At 41.7% G+C, this 10,649-nt stretch overlaps 1 long non-coding RNA gene across 1 annotated transcript; it reads right to left on the bottom strand.

Moving 5' to 3' along the window:
- Positions 1-375: 375 nt before the first annotated feature.
- Positions 376-10,063, bottom strand: LOC115462417. Its single transcript, XR_003940838.1, has 3 exons — positions 10,052-10,063; positions 8,768-8,769; positions 376-454 (listed from the first exon to the last, which is right to left on the bottom strand). It is a non-coding gene; the product is annotated as an uncharacterized LOC115462417 (long non-coding RNA).
- Positions 10,064-10,649: the final 586 nt, after the last annotated feature.

Genomic DNA, 10,649 nt, shown 5'->3' with positions numbered 1-10,649 from the left:
TAGATCAAAAGAGGAAGATGGTTTGTGGGACATTGTTCCTTTTGTTTTGTGGATTGCAGTGGTATATTATAAAAATGCACTTAACATTGTTTTACTATTTATAAGAGAGATTGAATAATGAGGGCAGAGCTACCTTCAAGCAGAAGTCCAGAGTCAGTCTAAATGTGCCATCATTTCTAGTTCTGTGGTATATATTTATTTATTTCTTCTTCAAGTCTGTTTAGTTGTAAAAGCATGTTTTTTGTTGGGGGAGTAATCTTTATATATAGATGAGTTCCTGGAATAATGATGGCTAAGGGAAAGCAGCAGTCAAACAGTTGGAGCTGAATGACATTTATGTTCATACAACGTTAATTATTTTCAGTGGAAATTAAATCCGTTGGCTGCCTGCTGTGCGAGTATTCCATCACTGTTTCATTATTGCTACCAAGTATTACATATTTAGGGCATATGCCTTCAACATAGATTTGTTTATCTAGACCTTACATGCAGATAGTATTGCTTGTTAAACCCAAAGGCAAAACCTAAGGGTGGTTAAACAATTTGGTATAAACTGTATTGTTTATGACTTTACTTGTTTTGCACTGCTTTGGGTCCTATTGGATCTTCAATGCCAGTCACCGGAAACAGCCTGGCATTGAATATCCGGGGTCATTGCCAATCGCAGCACTTATGCGGGCTGCCTCCTGCGGTCTAAATATCAGGCCCACTGTGTCCCACAAGTTTGTTTTGTTTTTGTTTCTTACATTTCTTGGATATCCAGATAATTTATTTGTGGGTTTTATTTTGGGGTAGAAAGTGATCTTAATGTTGCTTCCTACAGTAGATAATGCATTTTTGTTTTTATTTCTCCTGTGCTGTACTGCTTATATAGAATGTGATTTCTTAGTGTTTCCTTTTCTGATTTTTGGTCCTTTATTCTGTAATTGGTATAGATTGGTCTGTGTTCTGTGAGTGACTGATGTAAGAGATTTAAAAAAATGTCAGTGTTTCCAAAGTTTCCATAAGTGTGAATGTGGTTTATATTGATGTAGAACAGATTGTTTACTTAGAAATCCATCATAAAGTTCACTTTAAGGCATTATTTGGTACACTCCTAAACACTAGACACACCTATATGCCTAGTCCCCTCCATGTTAACTCTGGGTGCCCCCCCCCCCCCCCAAGAAAAGAATTTCAAGTCTGACTATGCCCCTGCATTATGCACAGTTACCAAAAACAAATAATAAAATCACTTTTCTCAATGCTGTATAATGAGTTTGCTAAAAATCTTGTTATACTGGTTACTTTACCTGTTCTTTCTAACAAAACACACCAGTCATTTCACCAATGCTTTTTAATTCATCTATACTATCCCTGTAATATATACCCCTAGGCACTATCCATATGGGCTTTAGAATCTCAATACCTGGTTCATAATGCTCCAAACATCACACTTCCCACTAAGTATCAGAGCAAAAACTTCATACAACAAATGCATACTCACTGAAGTTCCATTGTCAATTACTGATAAGCATTCCTACCTGCCCCTACCCATAGGTTATACCAATACTCGCTCAGTTATCAACAAAACCGAAATCAGTAAAGATTGGATAAGTAGGTCTAGCCCTTATCTCCAAAACTTTGCTACATGTAAAAGATGATCCAGCAATCCTAGACATATGTCCACCTGGATACTCCAGTCTTCATTTCCCAAGAGCCAAAAAGAGAGGAGGAGGCTTAGCTATTATTTATAAATCATTCCTCTGGGTAAAAACTATTACTGAATTGCAATCCCCTAACTTAGAAATTGTTGCCTGCTCTATAAAAAATGATTCTCTATCCAAATCTATCTGCCTCCTATTACTATATTGTCCTCCCAATAGCTGGAACCTGGCCAAGGCCAAACTTACTGAATTTATATCAAACATATGTGTCAACAATGACAATATCATTATAATTGGAGATATCAACTTACATCTTGTATAATTATAGTACAGCAAGAGGCCCTCACTGGATGACCACCGGAAGGGTGGAAGGCCAGATTTTAGGACTCAGGCTGTAAAAATACCAGCTAGGTTTAAAAATCTATGACTGGCTGAGCAAGGACTTGCTTTTCCTGCAGGTTAATATGTGTTCTACTTTGAGACCTATCCACTGGAATAGTGGTGGGCCAAGCTACATAGCTTTAAACAGCTGAAAAGCACTGACTAGGCCTGATAACAAGATGATGGCCTTATAGCAGAGAGCCTGCAAGAGCAAGGACTGCTTGGTGAGTTTTAATGAAACCTGGTGCTACTTCCAAATTGAGTGTAACACACATGATGTAGAAATTAAAGACAGAAATGATAAGAAGTTTGGTTCATAACACGAAGTCTGTCTTTAATAAGTTGGCACCCAGATCACAAGATGTTATGAAATTGATATATCCATATTTAGATATCTTCATAAGAACAAAGTGTTTACAAAAAAGGAAATTGCACAATAACTTGCAATAGCTAAAACGGAAAGAGGGGCACCTGACCGGAGGGCATGACTCATAGATTAAGCAAGATTAGAGAAAAAAAATCCCTCTCCATAGACTTGTATAGTGACCAAATTGTATAAAAGCAGGGTGCATGCAAGCCCTCGTGGGAACGATTTTCCCCAACGCGTCCTAGAGGGCAGGGCTCTGGCTAGTTGAACCCAGAATCTGTCTGCTGAATGTATCTGATTAAAGTCTGATGTGGTAAGAATAAAAAGACTATTTCTTTAACTACACTGTTTCTGTCCTTGCTTCAATTTATTCTCTATCTTCTATCTGTTTTGCAAACTAACACACACACACACAAGTAAGATTTCTCACTGAACATAAATAGCCAAAGATTCATTTAGATCCAAAGAGACAGAAGGCTGTGGTCATGGGAATAAGATTTGAACTGAGCCTTCTGATGCCTCCCCAACAGCGATACCCATGGGAAGGGGTCTCACAGGAATTCAGGGAGGCGGTTAAAAAGATCTTGGAAGAACAGACCCTCTGTACACCTCCGTGTGGAAGGATCCCACGGGGGTCTATGGGGGGGTAATTAAACAGTGGTGACCGCCGTCCGCTACGGTCTTATCCCATGTTCCATGCTTTCCTATCCCCTTCTCTTTCTTTTATGTTTCATCTTGGCCGCAAGAGGGGAGATTCTATGCGTCCAAGATCTACTTTTTTCTTTCCCCTCCTTTCTGTTCTGAGTATTCTCCTTTTCTGTTTTCTACTCTGTCCAGGCTTACTCCCCTTCCCCATCCCTTTCTCTGTTCTCCTTCACCCTAACTTTTCCTGCCTCTACCTGTGTCCTTGAGATGTAATATGAGCTCTCTTAGTTGTCCCGGAGTCCCTTCTTTCCCCCCCCCACCCCCCCCGTACCCGTAACTGTGATCTAGAATTTCCTTTTCGGTTTCTCCTGTCCCTCATCAAAGCATTCTGCTTTCTCCCTCTCTATGATTTCACCCTGTTCTGTGGTTAATTCACTGCCCACTCTTTCCCGTGGTTAAGCCACTTTCTTTTTTTTGTTCTCCCTTTCTATCCTAGGCTGTGAACTCCGTCCGTCCTTTCGTTTCTTCAGTTCTCTTCTCCCTGTTCTCCTTTCCTGCTTCTTCTTATTCGGCTTATCTATTGCTTTTGTGACATGGTCTATCTTCCTACTTATCTGTTTTTATGTCACCTGCGTGTACTTTTTTCGTGTGCTTATCTGTTCTATTCTTGGTGCACTTTTATGTGGCATTGCGCTCACATATTGCACCATCTGTCCTCTGTCTCTTTGTTTCTGTAGAGACTGTTTACTAGGAGGGTATTTTCATTTCGGTCCTCCCTTCTGTCTCACCTGCCTATTCTGTGTATTCCCGTTATGTTTCCCTCCATCCCTACCTGTAGATCTTGTGTTCCTACTTTTGTCTGCGCTCCTATTCACTGCAGTTCCCTGAAATCCTATATCTCTCCTTTAAAATCATTCTGTGTGTTTTCTGAACTACTCTTCAAAACTGACAGCCCACAGAACCCCCACCTCCTTTCCTGCCTATACACTTCTGCTTCTAGATCTCGTACGGAGGGAGTGTCCCTTCCCTGCCCTCCAAGAGATCTGTGCTTATTTCCTCTGTGCGGTACTTAAACCTCCGAGAGGTACTTAACCTCTACCTTGCATGTCTCTCTGATTCTGTTTCTGGCCACTGTTGATTTCTCCCCATCCTGGATCCTTAAAGTCTTCAGAATCGGCTGCCGCCCTTAAGGTGCCCTACAGTTCGTCCCTCATATACGTAAATATACAGACATGATGCCAGGCTCTGCTGTTCCAGGCTGGAGATTATTGCCAGGTCCTTGTTTACATTTTGTAATTTAAAATTGGGAAATTTTTACTCCAATTCCCTATACTCTATACCTTTTCTATTTCTATATCTTTATCTTGCAATAAGTTAGAACAATTGACAATTACTGGTACTGGCTGGGATTGCGGTAAAACACCCCATATTGGGACTAATATCTGCCATAGGCAGGTTAACCATGGTTGGGGTGACAGTAACTAAAAATATAGATATTGGAAAATACACCTGTTTTAAGGTGTCCTCTAGTGAGGTGTTTGATTTTGCGTAACTGGTATATTTGGCCCCCTTGGATATACTTATAGCTGGTGTCGATCAGTTGCTTGGGTTTAACTACTGATCTAGAGATTAGTCGGGAGGGTGCCTGTCCTAATTCCGGCAGGGTATATCCTGGATTTCTGAGTCTAGAACACTTAGGAACGTTAACTGGGGGTGTGTATAGGTCAATGATGCGTTTATGGGGCTCTTGACTATGTATAATCCCTACTCTTCAGACTTTTTTCTTTAATACTTTTACTAATTTTAACGCTTATATTGGGTTGTGAGCAAATGTTAGTTCTCTGTCTCTCCAAATTATGGGGATTCCTTTACCATCCATTTTGTGAGTAGTTAAATCTTGTACAAGTACTTTGATGGTGGAGTGAGTTTCTATTTCTTTGGACAGACTACATAAGGTCTAGACATTAAAAGTTATTTGAGTTATGAAAGATATGTAAGAGTTATTGGATTTATACTGAAGATACATAAGAGTTTTTTTGGAGTTATTACAGAAGATACATAAGATGTTTGATATAGTGTAGAAACAGTTAGATAGAGTTCAGGGACTGATGCTCTGCGAAGCTTCCACTTGCTGAGGGGCAAATTCTTGTGTTGTCCCTATGGTAGGTGACAGTGCCTAGTTAGGGGTTTAGATACAGCTAGGGTACTAACACAAACATAGTTTTAGGGACATGTAAATACTTGGATATAGCTTAGGTATTAACCCAGATTTAGTCAGAAATAGTGTAGGGAATTTAGCGAGCATGGTTAGAGTAGTTAGGGAATGACGGAACGGACATTTGAGTCCTTTAGCATAGATTTTGCACGGTGCATGTCCCCCGCCTTATATCTATCTGTCTACCCAGCGCAGGGTAACACAGTAGAAGGGGTGTGCCGTTAAGGTATCCCCACCGAGACGTTGGAGTGACCTTTCGGATTTCCTCCGTGTTCCTGTAGTTTATTGTCACGTTAGTTGTGATAACCTACGGAGTTGGTGATTTTTAGTTGTATTCATAGTCGGATTTCTATTGGCAATTTTATATTCGGATTTCTTGTGGAGATAATAGTAACAGATAGTAGTGATATAGGTGTTGTATAAGACTAGATTTGCCAGTACAATTTGACACAACCCAGATATCGGTGTTCTACCATACCAGAGTTCTGGTACCCAATTCATTATGCTGCCTCTTGAGAGAGTGATAAATCACTTCCCAGGAGACCACATAAATCTTATAAAGTTTTGCCAAATATGGCATTCCTGGAATAAGTTTCAGCCTGGACTCTCGTGGCCCCGTAAGGGCACCTTTAATACCAAAAATCTGCAAAGGTTATTAGACTTTATTTACACATACACACCCGATTCCACCCGTCATCTCCACTATCAGATTCTCAGTAGATGGGTATCAACTATCACTGATCACGTGATCCCAGACACTGTCGATCTGACATCGTTATTGATACCTGGTGAGGTCAATCTTAATCCCCGGCCTAGTAGACGGTCCCCTGCAAGAGGCGATTCACTCATTCCACATAACTCCAATGCTCCTAGAGCTAACAATCAGTGCCGGGACTATCGCTCTCAGCCTACTCCCAGCCACCGAGCTGAAGTACAGTGCTACCGTTGTTTCCAATTGGGACATTACGCCATGGAATTTCCATGCCGGCACTTTCCTCATAGTCAATACCGTCAACCTCCTTCAGACTCCCCATCGCTACGTGTCTCCCGGATGCAGATACGACAGCCACAGAGAGACCGCAGGCGACCGAGTGACCTCCCCTCGCTAGATAACCCACATCGCCAAGACTGTAGGAATGATTACCCTGATAATCGTGGCCGCCGGTCTCAACCTGAAAAGGCCCACCCATCACTAATATACGACCCAGAGACTACCATTCTGGCCCTAGTCCTGATTGCTATGCCAATGTCCAGTGTTATCGCTGCCAGCAATATGGCCATTACGCCTTCCAGTGTTCTCAACCACCACATCATCTGCCCCGAGCTCAAGTTCGGGCAATGCGGCTATTACGCAGCCGTCTGTTCACGACCATGACTACGCGTACCTAGAAAACACAGCTCCTTATTTGGTATCCAGAAACCATTTATCTGTATATGTGTTGGTGTGATGTTTCTGTTTCTATTACAGGTGACATGTTTTTATTTTATATTTCTCTAATTCCCTAGATACGGACATCCAAACAATCTTGAGAATGCTGCTAATCTAAATACTAAACAATTCCTTGATTTCCTTAATATCTGGCAATTCTCACTCTTCAATGGAATGTCCTCCCACATCAAAGGACATCAGCTAGATTTGTTAGCAACCAAATTTACAGATCCTATTAACTTTCATATATGTGAACCACAATGGTCCCCAATACCTTGGTCAGATCATAGCAGCCTTTCTTTCAAGCTAAACTGGACAGAATCCACCCATTCATCTAAGCCTACTAACACATCACATACCTTCCAGAGGTAAAATTGACGAACAACTTGATAACTTACTTTCCTCTTCTTGCACCAATTACAAACAAATCCCGACAAAAAAGAAGTTATTTCCATGGTTTATTGAAGACCTCCTACAAATCAAACATAAATGTAGAAGACAAGAAAGAATTTGGATCAAAAACAAATAATGGACTAATTGGAAAAAAAAACCTTCTAAAATTGTAAAAGAGCGTGATTATCAAAGCAAAAACCACTTACTATTCAAAACTTATAGGCGAAAATACAAGCCACAAAAACTTTACACACTAGTAAATAAGCTATTGAATACTCAACCTATAACTATTATGAACAAACCCACTCCAACAGCTGATCAATTGGCATCATATTTCGAGCAGAAAATAACTAAAATCAGACAATAATTAAATAACTCCCTAACATCAATAGATAATTTTCTTAATCTGCAAGATCCTTCACCACTATGCTCACAAGCAGACAGAACTGGTCAGCCTTTCACTCACTTACAACTGATCAAGTCAAATGCACTCTTCACAAATCTACTAAATCACAATGAGGGGCATTTTCGATATAATGTCTAAGGCCCACTTTGGACGTTTTGCAAAAAACATCCAAAATCTAAACAGAAAAGAAGGTCCTTTAAAAAAAACGAAAAACGTGTATCTTTTGCTTCGAAAATACTGTTTTGAACAAGGTTTTGTGATTTGGACGTTTTGATTTTTGTCCATTGTCGAAACAGAAACATCCAAGTGCAGAACGCACAAAATCAAGCCATTGGGATGTAGGAGGAGCCAGCATTTTTAGTAGACTGGTCCCTCTGACATCCCAGGACAGTAATAGGGCACCTAGGGGGCACTGCAGTGGGCTTCAAATAAATGCTCTCAGTATATCAGTAACGCCGTGCCTTATACTGGAAGTGACTCATCCTCAGCAACAAATCAGACACTTATTACTATACATCATAGCACCACCCTTCCTGCCTGCCTAATTTTAAAAGCTTATCCAAAAGTAATAACAATCATAGCTTTTGTCACTTATGTTGCATTAGAAAATTGTCAGGCTGGTGTTAATAGTAGTGGCGTCCTTCAAAAAAGTGACTGTCCCAGTTCCGGCACTAGCGCGTGCATAACATGCTGTGACCAAACCAATCTCTCATGCATACATCCTTTCCTGTTCCCTTGCTGGATCAGCGTCTTCAAGAAAACAGACTGAAAAGCCCACCGGGCAGCTTATCCACCAAACTCCCTGGTGATAATCAGCGGCACTAACCGGTTAGCTGCCACTGAATATCAGCTGATAGCCCTGAATAAGTGATTTAACTGGCCATGAGCCATTTCTATTATGACTTGAGTTTCTTGCACTTGTTTTCCTTTCTGATCTTGATTCACCAATTTCTCACTTATTTTTTTAACTTCCTCTGTAACTTTAGTCAAATTTTCATTTAACTTTTGAGTTTTTATTTCCAATTGATTAATCTGAGGACACAGAGCTTTACCCAAGGAGGTTATTAAGGCCCACAAAGAGTCAAGAGTCACCTCAGTGGGTTTTTCCATAGAAGAAAATTTATCCAAGGGCAAAATTAATTGTGAGGAGTTACTTATCTCACTTCCAGCGACCAGGAGATTCCCGCCCGACAAAGTTGTCTGACTCACAGCGCTTGTAACATCCACCTCGGTGGGTTCACCAAATACGAGTCCCTGATGTTCCTGTGCCTTGTGTCGCACCGACTTCTCCGGAAGCGACACCAACAAAGGGGAACTCGTTCGCTGTGGTTGCGGAGGGGGAGTCCTCCGGTCTGGGCTTAAAATTGTTTCAAGCGCTAGCGCCGACGCTGGGCCTCCATTTGCTCCGGTCGGTGCAGTCGCGCCGCTCACAGACCGCGTTTCCTGTTGGCTCTGAATGAATGAGTCCATAGGTCCGATCGTTGGGACGGCTTGTCTACTGGAGGTCACTGTGCTGGTTGATTTGCCCCTTCGCTTAGGCATCGCGAAGGCTTGGAATCAAATTCGATCAGAGCTCTGCTAACACAGATCCATTCACGTCGGCCATCTTGAATCCGACCATGACCCATTTCTGACTGGTTAAATTGCTCTGAATATCTACCTCATAATTTTTACCTGTGAGCTGTGAGAAGTGAAAATGTTATACCCGGATGTGATAACTGCTTAACTTTCGTCAAGTGACAATCACAGCCAACTGAGGTCTTTTCCCTCCATTGCTCCTCATTTATACACATGTGTGTTTGGCTCAGAAGTTTTTCTGATCAATTAGGAATGGGTGTTTGTTCCACTTTTTGAGTTTTGGTGTATATACACTATAATGGTTCCTCCGTTTTTTGTATTTTTACCTTCATATATAACCATACAATAACAAGGAAACCAGAACACAAAACTTGCACCTAAAGCCAAAACCTTAGGCCTTGCCTGCAGTTAATTCTGCCAAATCAGCCTCAAAGTTTTCTTCGGGATCAAAGGGGGGGGGGTTATGCTGTTCCAGGGGTTGAGAATGGGATCAGGATCAGGACTAGGGAAGAAGGGATGAGGATTGGAGTGGCTACAATACATCTTTCTGTTTCTGTATCTTCAACATCGCTTTACATATAGTCTGGCTTCTTGGGGTTTCAAGCTCAGTTATGCTGGCCCTGCCTGAATATCAGCTGGGATCTGCATTAGCTCTGGCGGCCTGCTCTGTATGAAATAGCCCTGGATATTCAGTGCCAGTGCCTGGAGAATGGCCCAAAATTGAACATCCAAGGTTAATTCTGCCTGTGGCAGTCAGCCACAGGCAGACTGCCTGTGTATTGACCAGTTAGTTTTTACCTGGGGGGAATAGATGCTGGATAGGGGTATAATAGAGTGAATTGAAACACTCCCTCTTACACATCCCTGCTGTCACTGATGTAAATAAAATATTTTCTGGAATGGCCATGGGATTGAGATGTACCAGGAGGTGGAGCCATGAGGTAGAGTAGACGGAGCCAAGGCAGAGTGGGGTGGGGCTGGGGCCGTGTACTAAACTTTTCCTCTCAAAAAACAGGACCCCTTGGCAGCATTGTGGTTAGGAAACAGCTACAGAAGCACCATAAACCTGCCTTCAGTGGCACAGATGCCTACAACAACAATATTGGCTAAGATCTCATTGGCCAAAAGATAACCCTGCTAGTCCTGACTCAGTTCTGGGTTCAAGGTATGCCTGAAGTGACTGAAAATTGTGGAAAACCAGTTGGGAGGGAAACCAGGCAGGGACTCCAATTATATTTTCTTTTCAAAAAGAAAACGAGGGATTACACACAGTAACAACGGAGGGAAAACACAGGGAAAGCGCACTGTAATAGATAGGGTTTTCCTTTATTGATTTGGATAAAGTTATAGTAAGTGCAACGAAGAAGGCCACAGAAGAAGAGAGAAGTACTCACCTGAGAGGAATCCGGACCAAGTTCTGCTCCTGCGACAAGTTAGCCACCGCAAGAGAGATTTCGAAGAACAACGGGAGAGCTAAGTGACTGTTGCAAAAGAAATAGGGAAAGTACTAAAAGTGTGCACACATTTGAATAGCGCTATTTATCTCCAGATCAGGGAAAACCAGTGCAGAGAACTCACCCTAATATACA

Source organism: Microcaecilia unicolor, chromosome 2 (genome assembly GCF_901765095.1).
Source record: "Microcaecilia unicolor chromosome 2, aMicUni1.1, whole genome shotgun sequence".
In the NCBI taxonomy this organism is placed as follows: Eukaryota; Metazoa; Chordata; class Amphibia; order Gymnophiona; family Siphonopidae; genus Microcaecilia; species Microcaecilia unicolor.
This window is presented reverse-complemented; position numbering and strand designations above follow the sequence as displayed.